This window comes from Camelus bactrianus, chromosome 3 (genome assembly GCF_048773025.1).
Source record: "Camelus bactrianus isolate YW-2024 breed Bactrian camel chromosome 3, ASM4877302v1, whole genome shotgun sequence".
Lineage (NCBI taxonomy): Eukaryota > Metazoa > Chordata > Mammalia > Artiodactyla > Camelidae > Camelus > Camelus bactrianus.
In genome coordinates, this window is record NC_133541.1 from 36,749,054 (window position 1) to 36,766,356 (window position 17,303).

The 17,303-nt window shown below is 40.6% G+C and overlaps 1 long non-coding RNA gene across 7 annotated transcripts in view; it reads right to left on the bottom strand.

Moving 5' to 3' along the window:
• LOC123620045 (uncharacterized) overlaps positions 1–17,303 on the bottom strand; it is a 137,744-nt gene that overhangs the window by 8,769 nt on the left and 111,672 nt on the right. For 6 of the 7 annotated variants that reach the window (XR_012504193.1, XR_012504196.1, XR_012504189.1 and 3 more), the window contains one exon: positions 6,942–15,474. The exons of the other annotated variant lie outside the window; for it this stretch is intronic. This is a non-coding gene — a long non-coding RNA (uncharacterized LOC123620045). Of the gene's footprint in view, positions 1–6,941; positions 15,475–17,303 lie in introns of those variants that run through there. 7 annotated transcript variants of the gene reach the window in all.

Sequence of the window (17,303 nt, forward strand, 5' to 3'; positions counted from 1 at the left end):
CATGGTTTCCAACAATGTTTTCTCAACAGGGAGCTTAAATTCTTTTGTGCTCTGCTAATGAAAAAGAAACTCCAATCCCTACCACAAGAATATTGTTAGTGGAATGTTCTTTCCACCACCCAGACTGACAAGCTGAAGGTCCACACTGTGGAGCCCTGAAATGGAAAAACCAAGGAGGCCCCCTATCTTAGGTAGCAGTACTTGCTATAGATTGAATGCTTGTGTCCCTCCCAAATTTGTATGTTGAAATCCTGATCTCTAACATGGAAGTGTTAGGAGGTGAGGCCTTTGGGAGGTGATCTGGTCATGAGGGTGGAGCCCCCACGAATGGGATTAGTGCCCTTCTACTAAAAGGGATGCTGGAGAGCTCCCTCACCCTTTCTGCTGAGTGAGGACACCGTGAGAAGGTGGCATCCATGGACCAGGAAGAGGGCCCTCATCAGACATTGAATTTCCCTGCACCTTGATCTTCCCTGACTACAGAACTGAGAAATAAATGTTTGTCGTTGTCCTTCTAGGTGAAGGAATTGCGGTTTTGTGGTAGAGTGTCAACCATTTATTCAATAAACACAGAACACTCCTGGAATCCAGGTTCTGATATTGCTGTAGACAGGGTGAAGGCTTCCTGCAGGATCTATTGTCTTGTTTATAGAAATGAGATTAAGCATGTACATGTTCAACCCCATAGAATGAAAAAGTAAGAGAATTCCAAGATTACAAGCCAGGTGACTGATAAAAGAATTTCAGGAAAAAAACAGAACAGATGGGAGTAGTCAGGAATGGCATGATAGAATTGGGACTTAATTCATCATTTATTTAACAGGTATATTCTATAAATTATACTGAGACAGGAGGGAAGGGGGCAGGGCACAACCACTGAAGGAATGACAGAGCAACTGAGGATAGGACAAACTGGTTAGAACTAAGATGGTGGAAGATTCAACTTCCAGTAGACCTTGAGCCTCATGGCACACCCACAGGTGCCATGACAGTTCCCAGGATGACTATAAAAGGTCAAAAGAGTGGGCAGAGGCTCAAATCCTGGAAATCCCTGCCCCTTCCCAAACATAGTTTGAATAATCCTCCCACTTGTTAGCATATGAAATTACTGAGCCCATAAAAACTAACAACTCTGCTCCTCATGGTCACTCTTTCGCCTTCTGAGATGGCCTGCACTCTGTCTATGGAGTGTGTATCTCCCTGAATAAACTTACTTTCACTTTACCATGCCTCACTCTTGCATTCTTTCCTGAGTGAGGCAAGAACCTATTCTCCAGCAACAATACCTTCCAAGGACTCAAAGGTGAATCAATCCCAGACCCTGGCCTCTTGCTGCTTAGTTTTGTTGAGTGTCCACTTGAACACACCTGGATTAGAGCAGAGAGTGATGAGTGTCATAACAACAGATACAGATAAACCTCTTCCAGTCACAGAACTTCCAATTTGGAAGAATCCTCAGGAATATCCTAACCCAATCTCCTCCTTTACAAATAAGAAAACTAAGAGTTTGTCACTTGCCTACCTTATGCTGTTAAGCTTGGAACTGAGCTGAGACCTTGAAGGACAGGCGAATCCAGGCAGAGGGAAGAGTAAGGGCCCCGGCAGGGTTGACATTCAGTCAAACTAGCGCCCTGCCTTCCTGCTACTGTCTGTTCTAATTGATGGGCGCCCCTGCTGACTCATTAATGATCCTGAATGTTACCCCTGGGTATAGGAACGTCTCATTTCCTGCTCAGCTAAATCAGTGTAAAGGAAGAAGGAGACAGAGTTTTTAATAATGAAGTACCAAGAGGCGATTAATCTCTTAGCACTGACACAATACTTGAGATAGCACAATTCTCTCTAAAGATACCACAAATGGAGAATGAGTGTACAAGAAAGTTCTCTATGTTATGAGCAGGGTAAGTGAATAAGCTGAATCCAACATCATGATTCAATTTGTATAGTTCAAGAATTATGTTACATGAAGTACTCACAACTGGTAAAGTTGAAAAGAAGGACAAAGAAGCTTTTTACTTTTATGGTCATCCAGGCTTTACTCCCGGGAGGAGAAGTTGGGAAGGGTTAGAGACACACGGTGGGCTTCTAGGGCATGGCAATGCTCTCTTTTTCAGTGCTGGTAACCATTCATTACATGATACATCTGTTTTGTGCACTTTTCCATATGTTACATTTAACAATAAAACTTTGAGCTAAAGCAGAATGAAGTCTGGTTTTTATTCTAAAGGCTGGGAAAGTAATGTGAAAAGATCATTAGGTTCAATGGGCAGTTGCCTGTATACAGAAGAAAAAAAGGATCCTGGGAACAAAGATACTAAAAATGGCATCAAAATTAGAACATGGAGATTGGCTACAAACATCCCATGTGGAGAGCAGTCCTTGCCAGCCTCTCATGCTCAGAGTGGCTGTTGTCAAGAGCATTCTTGCTTACCATGAAGGCAAAGGGGACACCTGGTATCGCGTTTCTAGCTCTCCTGGGGGATGTGGCAAACCAGACGTCTAAGAAAGACACACAATATATTTTGATAGCAAATAGGTTGAGAAGGTGAAGAAACAACACCGAATCATTGATTTTTGAATCATTGATTTTTTTTTTTTTTTTGCCATTGTATCATCTTTATGCACACCATTCTCTGGAGTGTTGTGCAATCATGACCACTCTCCATTTCCGGAGAAATCATCAATTTTTAAACAGTAAAATATGGGCACAGGATCTGAAGTCTGATACGCTTTTCGGACAGAAAGAGGCAGCAGGGAACTTCTAGTGGTCTGTGTGCATCAGAAAGGAGACAGCAGTGATGGGGGGTGGTTGTTTTCCCTAAGACATGACCATTACAACTGGTGCAGTTCAGCTCCTTGCCTGCTGCACACACTGATCTTCATGTTAGGTGGGCAGGTAAGGACACCAGATGATCACCATGTGCAGCCTTTCCCCAGCGCTGCTGCTGGGCGCAGTGCACTGGGACTTCACTGGCTGGTCCTCAAGGAGGGCTGGGCTGCCTGCAGCTGGATGACACAGAAGGACCTCTGTGCTTTGCAGTGCCTGGCAGCCTTCCCAGATCTACAACTCTTTTGTTTTGGGTTTGATTCTGCAAAACTACTCTTTTGCTGTATATGCTGCAAAATTAGCATAATATTGGAGCTAGAAGGGACCCTAGAGATGATCTCTTCAAACCCTCTCACTGGCCAACTGTGGAATCAAGAGTGGCCAAGAAGCCTGTGCGAGGAGACTCAGTGGAAGAAGGGGGCTCTTCTGCCCTGCTCTGCTGTCTTCCACATGCTGCTACACGCATTTTTAAATTAAAATCACTGAAGACCCAAAACACTTTTCTTTTCCCTCACTCCTGGGAGAGAGGCAAAAGAAAACCAGACACTCCCAAGAGTAACAAAAGCAGAGCTAGAAATCTCCAGTCTGGTAGAGCTCTTTTTTTCCCCCCTCCCTTTAATTTTACCACATGTAGACCCTGAAATAATAATAAGGAAAAGGGCAGGACACAGTAACTCACAATATAAAGCAATCAAACCCAGATGTCGACGGCAGACTGAGTTCTGAATGCACAGTCTGCATGCGAGCTGGTTTCAAAGTAGGAAGAATCTTGGGACCCTGGAATAGCAGTCGTAGCCCCCAGCTAAGATGTGCCTGCAGGACTGCAGCCAAGGCCATTGCACATACATGGAAATTACTCATACTTATAACCTGTATCCATTCTCAGCTTCTTCCCTTCTCTTCCTTCCCTTCTGTGGCCCATGTTCCCATACCCCCATAACTTCTCACTCTGGGTTCCCAGGACTCCCCATTAGAGTCCCCTGACTAGGACTGGATTTCTGAAAAAGCGTATGGCTCATATGACTATCTTCCTGAATTCCTCTCCACAATCAAAATCCTGTACCATCATTCTCACTTCCAGAAGGTTCTACATTGACCTCCTAAGTTAATAATTTTATAAACTAATCAAGGCTAATGAAAGCAGGACCACATAATAACTTTAATGAACTCTACATCTCTTTTTTTTCCCCTTAACCTTTGTGGGCCCCTTCCTCCATAAAAAATATTAAAAATTATATTTCCTAACTACATTGGAAGATAAATATAATTCAGATTGGATGATTATTTTTCTCCCTCTAACTTAAAAAAAAATGAAAATGAAAACATTTGCATGGGCCCCTGAAAGTATCTAAGCCCTAGATACTCTGGTGGGCTGTTAGTGCTGCCTAAAGATTGGCTGGGTTATACTGGCTTATCAGATTGTGCTAGGTTATCACTTAGAATGCTTTTGGTTTTAAGTAATGGAATAAAACTCAAGGGCTTAAACAATTAAGGTAACTTATAGGCTAACAGCACTGGTGAGTTCAAAGATGGAAGAGGTTTGGGGCCAGGTGCCTGCTCTTGTGAAACTGTCAGTTTCCAGATAAAGACAAAGAGAATGACCATGTCATAGACCTGGCTCTTTAACTGTGCAATGACCATTGCCCTCCCCATTTACCTTGCTATCAGAGCTCACCTCCATGATGGACAGAAACTGAAACGCCAGATACTTGCTTTCTCAGCCTCCCTGGAAGCTAAGGCCATTGCAACTTCAGTGAAACAAGAAAACAAATAAATGTACCAGAAATGTCCAGAAATGGATAGATACTGTTGGGACAATAAATATGATGGAGGACTATTTCAAACTGTATAATTATAGAACTGTCTCAAGTGACATTTAGCCCAATGGAGCCAGCCATAAAAAGATCTGGGAGGCAGGGTAATTTAGACAGAGCAAACAGTAACTCTCAAAGTCCTAAGGGGGCACTTATTAGTGTGAATCTGAAGAACAGAGAGAAGTCCATTGACTGGAGTGCAGTAAATATGGAGGAAGGGGTGCAACGTGAAGTCAGGGAAGTAGCAGAGGGCAGTCTGATTTTTAACTGAGGCTTTCAGGAGACAGACTGCCTTGACACAGTGCTATGATTTTGGAATCATTTGAAGGGGGACATTTTAAGGATACTGAATGATAAAATCTCATTATGTAAGTGGCTGCTTAGTGTACTTATTAAATGTGGTGGTGGTATCGGTCTATCTCTTCTATACTCACCAACCCCCAGCCCTCTGCTCCTGCTTTTCAGAAACCTGTTCTCCCATCTCATAGGGTTACAATACAAGCGGCCATCCTGTATAGAAGAACTCTCTTTCCCTAAATGTAGTTGACCAGAACAGGGATAGGTACCTAATCTAAGCTGAGATAAAGGCCTTTTTCCTGGGGACTTTTCGAATTAGGAGTAGGGGACCAAGTTGGGGCCTTGTAAGTGCCTAAAGCTGTAAGTCTTTAAGCTTGAAAGGTGTAGTCAGACCTTGGTCATGTGGGGAAAAACCTGGTGTCTTTCCTAAGAGGAGTAAAATGGGAAAAAGAACCCCAGTGGAATTCAAGTCCCTGGTTCTGGTAGGTTCCTAAAGCCCAGCCCAGCCCAGCCCAGCCCCATCTTTCCCTTCAGTTTTCAGTCTGGTTATTCCATGCCTATATCATGGTTAATTTCAGGCACCCCTTTAGGGAGGCTGTCAATAATGTCAAGAGTGAGGTGTTAAAATAATAAACCTTAAGACATAGAATTAGCTGAGTAAAGCTGAGGTCGGGAAAAGTCATGATTCAGAGACCCTGAGCTGGAACGCCAGTGTTCCCTGCATATGTTAGCAAAGCAGTTGATTCATTACCTCCTGGCCCTTAAGGACCAAGAGCCTGTAAAGATTTCAGGAGTAGAACTCAGTATCCATCATCTATCTTGTTCTCTATTTAGGAGAACTAATTTCCAGTTAAAGTAGGCTTGCCTCTGGCATATAAAGATGACAAAATATGCTTTAAGAAAATACCATTTTGCTCATCCTCAGTGACCTGACACCACTATGGCTTGTTAAACACCAGCCAAATTCTTAACAGCACTCTAATATTGGGGCCCTAATTTGGAAACTGTAGGCATACTGAAACCTTGTTACTCTCCTTCCTTTGCTTCACTGCATCCTTAAACTTTTGTAAATTTGGTCCCACTGCTTGGTACATATCCTTCTATGAAGGAGAAATGCTCCCTTTTTCCATTCATTATAAGTCTGGTTCTCCTTCGTCTCTCAATTTTGAGCTCACATCCTGAAAGTTTCTTGAAATTCAGATCTGGATTAGGCCTCCCTTCAATGGGCTCTTATAAGCATGTGTTTCTACTATCACATAGTGTTATCACTGTTCTCTCTGTACCACTGAACTCTAAGCTGAGAGCTGGGCACGTAGTTGGTGTTTAATAGTCTTGAATGAATGAATGAAAAATTATTGTGAATATTAAGGTAACAATGTAAAATATTTGGCACATAACTGATCAGCAATTTTTTTCTTTTTAGTTTTCTTTTTATGATTCATTAGGATAACCCCAGAAGCTGAGAAGAGTGTGGCATGTTTCAAATCGCACTCCAGTGGGTGGAACAAGGGGTCATGTGAAAAATTAACAATTAAGTCAACCATCAGAGCAGATGTCTAATAAATTAGAACAGAAGAGCCTGGCCTTCTACCTGGAAGAGACTATTGGTCTTTCCCCCCAAAACATAGCATAAATTCACTTATTAATAAACTGAACATATAGTGAATACATCTATGAAGTATTAAAATTAAACTGAATATCACAAGATGGAAAATTATTTACCAATGATATTTTAAATTACAATTTAAGCAGTTTGTTGATACTATTTGTACTGATAAGATCTTACTTATAAAGTAAATAATTAAATAACTTCTGTATATTAGCAATAATCTTTTTAAAAACAACATTTCCAATTACATAAACCATAACAAAATCTAAGAATAAATTTAAGGCACATGAAACATAAAAACTATGCAACTTTACTGAGAATCATAAAAATACTTGAATAAATAGAGAAATAGCATAGGCTTTTAAAGAATTCTTCAAGAGTATAAGATGTCAGTTCTCCCTCAAATTGTTCTATAAACTGAAATTCCAAATAAAATGCCAAAGGCTTTTTTGGTAAAAACTTTATTGAATAGTAACATATATACCAAATGTACCTGTAAGTGTATAGCTCAATGAATTTTTAATTATTTTGAAACTGGTCTAAGTTCAAAGTTTATCTGAAATAAAAATGGGGGAAAAAATCACAAAAAATTCAATCAAAAAAAGCTTTAAATTTTTGGAGCTGGCAGTTTAATATAGAAATTGGTGGAAAAGAATAGAAAGCCAAGAACCAAGCTCAAGGGAACAGATACAAGTAAATGCAATAAATATACATTTCAAATTGGTGAGTTAACAATAGAATCTTTAATGGTGCTAGAATGATTGTGATATAAGTATCCACCTCACCATATGGATTTAGAAAATAAATATAAGTAAATTAAATCAGAAAAGATCAAAAATAATATGTAACTTAAAACTTAAGATGGATAAACATGACATTAAAAATAGAAATCACAGTGGAAAAGACCAATCTATTTGTCTACATATATTTAACACTTCTCTGTGGTGAATATCATAAAGCTAAAAGGCAAATGACAAATTAGGAAAAAGCATTTGCTACTTTTATGATGTCCAGGCTGGTGCCTTCGATTGGGACGTGGTTTGCTCTACTGATAGCATGTGTGGGTTCTGAAGAAAGATTGCTTAAGTTTGAATATGAAATGTCCCACAGCCTGGCTGTCTCAGGTGGGGTTCCCTAGATTCTTATACAAGTCACTTATTGAGGATATCCTCTTCAGTGAACCCTGGAGGAATGAGGGAAGCAGGATAAGACAGGGGAATTATCCAAGTAAAGATGAGGGTTCTGGTGAAGCGTCTCCTCAGCCCAAACCCACAGGAAGATCTAGAGCAAACATGGTACCCTGGAGCTTTCTAGCCTTAAAGCATGAGGGCAGAGCTTTTGTATCAGTCAGTCATTGGTTGCAGGCCATCCTGACATTTGGAAAAGGCTCCCTTCAGCTGAGGATACTTTTCCAGAGAAGGGTGCAGCTATGAGTTGTTAGCTACCAATAACCAAAGCTGCTAGAGAATGGTGCACTCAATGGAGAAGGGGTGGGTGGAGTGCACCAGGAGCATCTTCTAGAATAATCAAGTCATCCTGATGAACTTACTTTCTTTGAAGTTTTTTCCTTCATTTATGACAAAAATTGTATTATCGCCATAGAGTTGTAGGGATATGATAAGAAACAGTTCATGTCAGGAACTAGCCTCACAAAAGCACTCGAACATTAGCATTTAGAGAGTTTTACAAGTCTAAACATTCACTAATAAACAAAATGGGAAAATTGCAAAGACTGACAACGCATGAGTGAAAAAATCCGATTGTCTGAGATATGGGGATTTTTTTTCTCTCAATGTAATTATAGAAATGCAAATTAAAAATGAATTACCATTTATTTCCTATCAAAGAGACAAAATCAGAAGTAATACTCAGTGCTGGAAAGGTGTCCGTGTGGGAGTAGAGAGTAATCTCTTACATTTCTATTAGGCATATAAAATGATAACTTGTTCCCTGGAGGGCATATTGGAAGTCTACCTGAAGTTTTTAGATCATGCATACCTTTCTAAACTGTGCATTCCCACTTCTAAAAATTTATTTGCAGAAAATTTGGTTAGATGTTTAAAAGTACAGAGAAGTTCGTAGTGTTATTTGAGTATCGAAAAGTTCACATTGATCTAAAGAGCCAATAAAATGGAAAGAGATATATTAACAATGTAGTTACTATAAAGAATAGTGGTATAAAATACATTTATTGATATGGAAGTAAGTCCAAACTTTAGTTAAAAAAACAAATTAAAAAATTGTATTCACACAATAAAATCCAATTTTTTAAAATTTGGAATTATATACACTAGTGGTGATTAGCTTTGAGTGATGAGTTATTTTTACCTTCTTTGTGCTTATTAGTCTCTGAATCTTTCTGAACTTTCTGTAATGAACAAGTAACACAACAACTCACAAACTTCAGGCTTCTTGGTAGGAGCTCAAATAATCCTTATTTGAGGATGAACTTGAAACACAATTTCCAATTATTTTTGATTTGTTGCTATTTCTGACAAACATAAGTTTGTAAGTAAATACTTCAAACACATCTAAAGGAAGAATGAAGACCAGATTTCAAGCAAACAGATTTCCTATACACATAAACACAAATCATGAAGAGCAGTGAGCACACATTTGTACTTAAGGAAGAGAAAGAGGATCTTCTCCATAATAAGAGTGGTTGGTAAGGGAAACAGCCTTGACTGGTACTTTGAAAACTGATTTACACTCATTCAAGGAATTATTTCTTGAATGTACTCATTTTATTCTGTCCTTAGGCACATTTCACGTTTGGCTAATAAAGCATACTGTATCAATCAGAATCACCACAGGAAACAGATGGAACAATCAAACAGGGTAATTGAGGAGAGGTTAAGAAAGGGACAGTTTACAAAGACGTGGGCAAGGCTCAGGAAAAGCAGAACATCAGGGCGAGCAACATCGGAGAGCAGTTACCACCCCTAGGCTGAAGGAGCAAGAGGGAGGAGCCATTACCAGAGTCAGGAAGAGGGCCACTTGAGAGAAGCAGGGTCTGAGTGGAAGGAAAGTCACCCTCCCAACCATTAGAGCAGCTGTCCTCTAACTGTCACCCCAGCATTTCAGGCAGCCTCAATGTCAGGGCACCTCCATACGAACACCAGTGTCCACAATCACCATGGCAGGAGAAGAGAGGGCACGGAGGAGCACACACCGACTCTTCCATACTGCTGACTGGAAGTGATGCATCACTCCTCTCATTTCACTGCCCAAAGCAAGTCATTTGGCCTTGCTCAATTACAGTGGGGTGGGGAAGGCAATCCTCACGTGCACCCCAAAGGAAAGAACTAGAAACACTGGTGCAAAACACAGGCAGATAATAACCCCTCCTCTTTTATATTGTGCTGCATTTCTCTATGTGAGAGCCAATCTCTTAACCAAACTTAGGACATACTCTAGAGCTGTGCTGCCAGATACAGTGGCCACTGGCCAAATGTGGCTATTGAGTGCTGGAAATATGAATTGAGGTATACTATACATGTAAAATATATCTTGGATTTTAAAGACTTAACACAAAAAGAAGAATGTGAGATAGTTCATTAATGAGTATGTATTATTGATCAATGTTGATATATTTTTGATATATTGGTTAAATAAAAACACATCATTAAAATTAATGTTACCTATTTTTATTGTTTAAATTGTGGTTTCTAGAGAATTTTAAGTTACACATGTGGCTGGGGTCATATGCCTATTGAACAGTGTTGCTCTAGAGAGTTCCCTTAATTCCCAGTAGGGTTCCCAATAGAAAGAAATGAAGACTCACCCAGCTCTGCTAACATTCTCCATAGAATGAATCACTACTTTAATTGCCCTTGTTACAAGTAGCTAAGTTTTTTTTTCTTTTATTTTAATGTCTAATTTAAATTTCTTTATAAAAATTCAGGATCAGTTTTTTCTCCCTCCTCCATAAAGGCAAAGCACAGGTGGTTCATAGAGGCCATTATTCTACGCAGAATCTTTTTTATAAGACGTGTTTAAATGTAATTCACTTCCATTAAAACAAAGGAGCCATCCAGCAAATGCATTGCTTTTCAATTTCTCACTTTTTCATAGATGCTCATTTTGAAGACTTAGAGATTTTTTTTTTATATGGAAGGAGGGTACAGAGGAGGTCATTAACCTTACCTTTTCCTATGTATTTAGAGCTAAAGTTCTAAGAAGTTCTCAAGTTTCCTTGGAAATTTGGTCCAACAATAACTCTTTTATGGCCTGTGCCAGAGATGCCCCCTTTGCCTCTCCAGGCCCCTCTCCTTCCCCCTGCACAAGCTCTCTGCCCTGGAGGCTGACCTGCTTGGTCCGCACCAGGAGGTCTGGAATAGAGAGTTCTGGTAAGAGACTGGAAGAAGGGAGGGGAGCAGGGTCAGAGTACTTTTTCACCTGCTCCCTCCCTGCAAGGTAGCCTAGGCTGTATATCCAGAATTGAGTCAGAAAAAAAGCATGACTACAAATAAGACGGGAAGAAAAGGCTTCCTATAGAAGTTATTGCTTACACAGACCATAGGAGGAGCTGGGATGTGACAGTCTGGAAAGAGAATCAAAAGGTTAGACAAATAATCACAGTCACTTTAGCCAGGTGCACGGACACAGGGACTTCCTTAGCACCACAGAGCTTGCAGAAAAGCCTGAGAAGCCTGGCATGTCTGCTTGTCAAAGTGGGACCCAGCAAAGGGAGGTTGTGAAGCCTGTAGAAGTTGCTGCCAAGTGCCTGGCCGGGGGCTGGCAGCTGAGCTGGTGAGCAGAGTGAGCTCGTGGGGACACGAGCAGCGCGTGGAGAAGGAAGCAGAGAGGCCCAGTGGGGGCCTGCTGGGAACAGACACAACTGTCTGACCAGTCTGCCTGTCTCATGCCTTTTGAGATGGTCTGACCAGCAAGACCTTTCTAAAGTGGTGGTCTTTCCTTCATGTTCACCTTCCAAATCTTGGGTAAGTTCCCCTCCTTGGCCAACTCTAATGTGGAACCATCCTGGGAAAAAGAGTCCCAGCCATCGACAGGAGCTCGGTACTGAGCTGTCAGGTACTGACACCATCTGTCACAGGCTGGTTGTGTCTGAGACTGAGCACCATTGTTGCCTTTAAGAGCCTCCTTTTCGTGACAGCAGGTTCCCAGTGTTTGCTCTCCTCAGCCCACCCTTCACTGCTCCTACCTCTGGGTGACAACCCTACTTCTCGTGATTCCCTAACACTCCCTACTGCTTTAAATGATTCAGATTTGAGTGCGCCATCTGCTTCCTATTGTGACCTTGACACTTGGTCCACTGGTATCTTGCGGGAGGCTACGTCAAAACAAGGGGCCTTTGAATGTCTCGGCCAGTAATGAAAGGACACAGAAGAGCAACATTTTGAAAAGACATTTGTTCAAGTCTAGGAACATACGGCAGCTTTTTATAGTTTTCTGACTGATATTTTTTTAAAGCCTTTACGATGTCTTATAGGAATAATAAACTCTCTGTAATGTAACTAAGGTAAGAAAGTTATGAGGATGCATTTTATATATTTATATTTTACAGTTTCTTATATGTTATATAGCTTCTTTTTTGAAGATATAATAATTGTGTTTTTATTAGCTTTTTTTCAATTGAAGTATAGTTGATTTATAACGTTGTGTGAATTTCTTGTGTACATCATAGTGATTCGGTTATACATACATATATATACATATTCCTTTTCATATTCTTTTTCATTATAGGCTCTTACAAGTTATTGAATATAGTTCCCTGTGCTATACAGTAGGACCCTGTTGTTTATCTGTTTTATATGTAGTAGTTAATATTTGCAAATCCCAAACTGCTAATTTATCCCTCCCCAGCCCCTTTACCCCCTGGTAACCGTAAGTTTGTTTTCTATGTCTGTGAGTCTGTTTCTGTTTTGTAAATAATTCATTTGTGTCATTTTTAAAGATTCCACATATAAGTGGTATCATACGGTATTTTTCTTTCTCTTTCTGGCTTACTTCACTTAGTATGACTATCTCCAGGTCCATCTATGTTGCTGCAAATGTGTAGTTCCTTAGCTATATAATACAGTTTACTCTTCGGCAAAGAAATATCAATATTTCAACTACACATTAAGCTCTAGCTCATCAATCATTGCTCTTCTAAATTCAAACTTGTACTGCTTTTGGATGAAAAGTTGAAAAACTTCCTTTGTTTCCCCACCTATACAATGAGGGTCTTAGATTGAATTATCTCAGATATCCCTGTATGCTAACATTCTTTGAGCCTGTGACATTTCAGTCAAGTTTGTGAAATATTTCGGCGAGGTAAATGTGTAGAGACTTTTCTGAAGTACCAGGATAAATATTTTGTGAAACAAATTTCACCTTCCTATTTGACTAAGAAAATCAGAGACAAATAATTTTACTGATGCCTTTTAAAGTGTCATGTAAAAGAGTGCAAAATCTTAATAGCACCACAGCCTCAGTCAGAGGTCAGCAAACAATAGCACATGGGCTAAATGCAGCCTACCACCTGTTCTCCTAAAGTTTTATTGAAACACAGCCACGCTGATTTGTTTACACATTGTCTGTGCTGCCTTCTCACTACAACGGCAGAGATGAGTTGTTGCAGTGGGAATTATCTGAACCACAAAGCCTGAAATATTTACTATCCAGCCCTTTACAGAAAAAATTTGCCAATTCCTGGCTTAAGTAATAAATTTAGAAGCAGCTTTCTGCAGGTAAAATTCCCTATCCATGTTTTTCAGAAATGATAAACCTTAAAATTCTAACAGTGGGTGATTGAAGGTACAAATAAATGTCAATTCTGGAAGTCTGAAAATTGTGTCACTGGGTATGACACTTCTGAGGCAGCCTGGCAGCCCTAGGGTCCAGTCTGAACTCTGTTCTTAACCAGCTAAACAACTTTGTGCAAGTTACATAATTTTTCTTAATTGTAAAATCACACAAGATAATATGTGGAACACCTTAAATTTCTATCCAAAAGGAAGGAATTATGAAATATTAATTTTGACACTGCTGAAAGGGAAAAGATGTAGATCTATAAAATTAGAAGATTGGAAAATGCATTATATGGGTATAGAACTTGAAACACACCGTTCAGTAAATTATTAAGTAATCATTTTCTTCCCATAAAGCCACTCCTTTTGCAGAAACACTTGAATCTCTAGGGCAGGCGTCACATTGGGAATTATGCACAGGAATGAGAAGCCCGAAGCAGAATTTAGAATGGTGGCAGCCTGGCAATGGCAGGCACCGGGACCCTGGCCCAGCAAAGCATCATCAGGCTACAAAGGCCCATGCAACGGGCCCCATGAAGGAGTTCCGCAGAGGAAGATCCCAACTCCGGATTCTCAGGGACTTGGTCTCTAAATGAGGACCAGACAACCCGCTGAGGAACACAGCTTCCTCCAATGTCAAAGCCGGAATTTGAAGCATTTAGAGATTCAATGCAAGGGAGAGTCCCCGGGAAAAGACTCAGGTTTAAAAAGTTCACCCGGATGTATTTATTTTCAGAACAAAAGGGTTTTTTAAAAAAATACATCATTACAAAGAAACCTAATTCTTCTCTTCTGGCTCTGCCAGGTTCAAAGTCCAATCACTCACTCCTGTTTCTCTGCCTGAGCTGGAGTTTAATAGTTAAGAAGAGACCTTAATGATTAATCAGCCCACACAGAGTTCTGGAACAAGAAAGGGATGTGATCTCCATTTTATAGACGAAGAAACTGAGACCCTGAGGGATCAAAACAGCTGTTTGAGGTCGTATAGTTTTTTGTGTGGAGTGAAATAAAATTCTGGGTCTCTGATTCCTGCTCAGCTCCTCTCCAAGCCATCTTGCTTCTGCAGAACCCAGAACCCAGGCAGACCACGCCCAAGCCTGCCTCTGACCTACTGCATGTCCTTGGCATGTTGGGAACCTCTCTGGGTCTGTTTCCTCTTCTGTGAAAATGGTCAGGATACTTGCCTATCCTTCCTCATAAGGATGTTGAAGCTTAAATGTGATCACAGACATGAAACTGCAATTCATGGATCTGGCACTTATTTTCCTATGTAAAATCACCACAGTCTTCCTGTTACCCCAATTTCATTCCAGTAGCCATCTGCACAGGTACAGGGGTTAAATCCTGATTGAACAATGACAGCCATGGTGGTCCCATTTCTTTCTGCCAGTGACTGAAGTAGGGATTGTCATGTGACCCAGAAGTGGTCACGAAGACCTAGAAGAAAGCCTGGAGAGAGGTGTGCAAAACTTGGAGGAAGTCCTGTGCTACCTGATAAAGGCACACATGGTCATGTGAAGAAAAGTTAAAGCGTCTGTAAAGGATGCTCTCATGTGAGATGGAGGACATCACGAGTGGAGCAAAGCAGGTATCTGTTACAAACTCATTCACTCATTCAACAAATATTGATGGTATACCCACTGTGCGTTAGGCACTGGGAGTACAAGAGAATGAAGAGACCAAAATCCCCGGCTCCATGGAGAGTAGATTCTAGAGAGCGGAGACAAACAAGATAAATAAGTACAATATGTAGTACATTGGTGATAAGTGTGAAACAAACAAAGGAAGCAGGAATGGGGATGTGAGTGATTGAGTGGTTGAGATGTTAGGCAGGGTGGTGCAGGATGCCCTCATGGAGAAGCTAGCTTTGAATAAAAGCCTGCAGGAAGTGAGGGAGGGGGCCACGATGGGATGTGGAGTTAGAGCAGCCTTGTCCAAGGGCACAGCGCGGAGGCCAGTGTGGCTGTTGTGGAGCGAGCCACAGAGGGAGGGGTAGAAGGTGTGGTCCTCATACAGCTGACCAGGAAGAGGGCCAGGTCGTGTGAGACCACTGAGGGTCTTCGGCTCTCACTCTGGGTCACACAGGAATTCACTGGCAGGTTTTGAACAGGGAGACCACGTGATCGGACCTTCGTTTCAGCAGTAGCATTCTGGCAGCTCTGTGCAAATAGGCTGAAGAAAGAAAACGGCAAAAATGAACCACTTAGGAGGCTATTTTAATAATACAGGTGAGAGTTGTGGGTGGCCTGGGCCACAACACTGGCATGAAAATGTAAAAAGTGGCCCAGATTCTGGATATATTTTGAAGGTGGGGTTGGCAGTGTTTGTTAAAGATCAGAGTGGAGTTTGAGGGAGTTGAGGACAACTTTGAGGTTTTTGGTTTGAGCACCTGGAATAATGAGGTTATCACTTACTGAGTGGGAAGGATTGTGGAGAGGGCAGGTTTGGAGGGCAAAGTCAGAAGCTTGTTTTCCATCTTGTTTGAGATGCTCATTAGTCATCAAAATGGGTATGTCACATAGGCCATTAGATAACAAGTCCAACAAATTACACATTAATTAAATGAAAGAAACACCAGAAATGAGTCACAGGGAAGCATCTGACTCACTGCACGAAAAGCAGGATAGTTTCTTCAAGCCTCAGTTACCTCATCCTTGAAATGGGAGTAACCACCCGTGTTGGACAGGTTTAATAAGAAGGTAAAAATATCTGGCACTGTGCTTTGAGCAACAAACAACAAGTACTACACCTACATTCTCCTGCTAAGATGGAATCATGAAGGAATTAAGCCGTTTGCTCCATCTGCTAATTTCCTTGGCCTAGGAATCTCAGCATAGCTGAGTATTTATGATAGGCTTAATGATTTACAATTTATAGCTATGGCAAAGGACTGGAGCAAACATTTCATTTTTCCTATTTTATACAAGAGGAAGCAGATACAGAAATAATTTTCCCCAAATCACACAGCTAGTACCACCTTTGAAGATCAGTTTTTCCATGATTTTTAATCTAATAACTGCATATTAAGGATATTCTCAAATATCTTTACTAATACTGATTCTAAAAAGTGAACATTTTCCCTCCACATTAACAAATCATTTTTAGGAAGAGGTTCTCAATGTTCAATTTTTAGAGAACATAGATCTGGAGTAGGAAATTCTTACCTATGATAGCAACCAACACAGCAAGTATGAATGTGTCCTAATGAGCGAGACAGCCCTCTGGGTTTACACCTACTGAATATATACACTTGACAGATTCCTTAGTAATTATCTGACATTTCCACTCTTAGGCTGATCTGGAGGGAGAGTAATAAAGTTTTTATTAAGTTGCTTATTGATCAAAGAGATATTACCAAACTGTGGTTTGATCTTCTGGTGCTAGGAGCACTGAGAAAAATTTAATATACGGACAATGTTATCGCAACTCTTGGATTTCAATTTAATCCTGAGTCAATCCTGAGGTCCAGAGGACTGCTGATAATCATTTGCTGGATGAGAAAGTGGTTACTGAACCATGACGGATACATTGTGACCATGAAGGGAAGAGTGGGGATCAGATGCATTCACAGACCTGCATATTGAGGCTAAATTACAAAGCAGGCAAAGAACAGTGTTCTCTTCCCCTACCCCCACCCCATGTCCATCTCTGAATCTTCTACAAATCTGCTTTACAAAGTGACCTTAATTCTACGAGCATTTAAAACTTCAATCTGTTAGTAATGACATTAAAGAGAACACAGAAATCTGGAAGAAAAATGCAACAAAGGAGAGTCAGAGTCCTTAAAGGAGAATTCACATACACAATTCCACAAGAAACACTGAAATCCCAAAAGTCAAAAATCATGAGCCAACAAGTCACAGAAATAATATTTTGCCTAATAAACACATGGAAAATGTTTAAATTCACTAGTAAACAACCACGGAGACTCCAAGTGAAAGAAACAATATCGCTTTTCACTTCTCAGATTGCCAAGGTTTAAAAATAGCACTCAAGGCCAC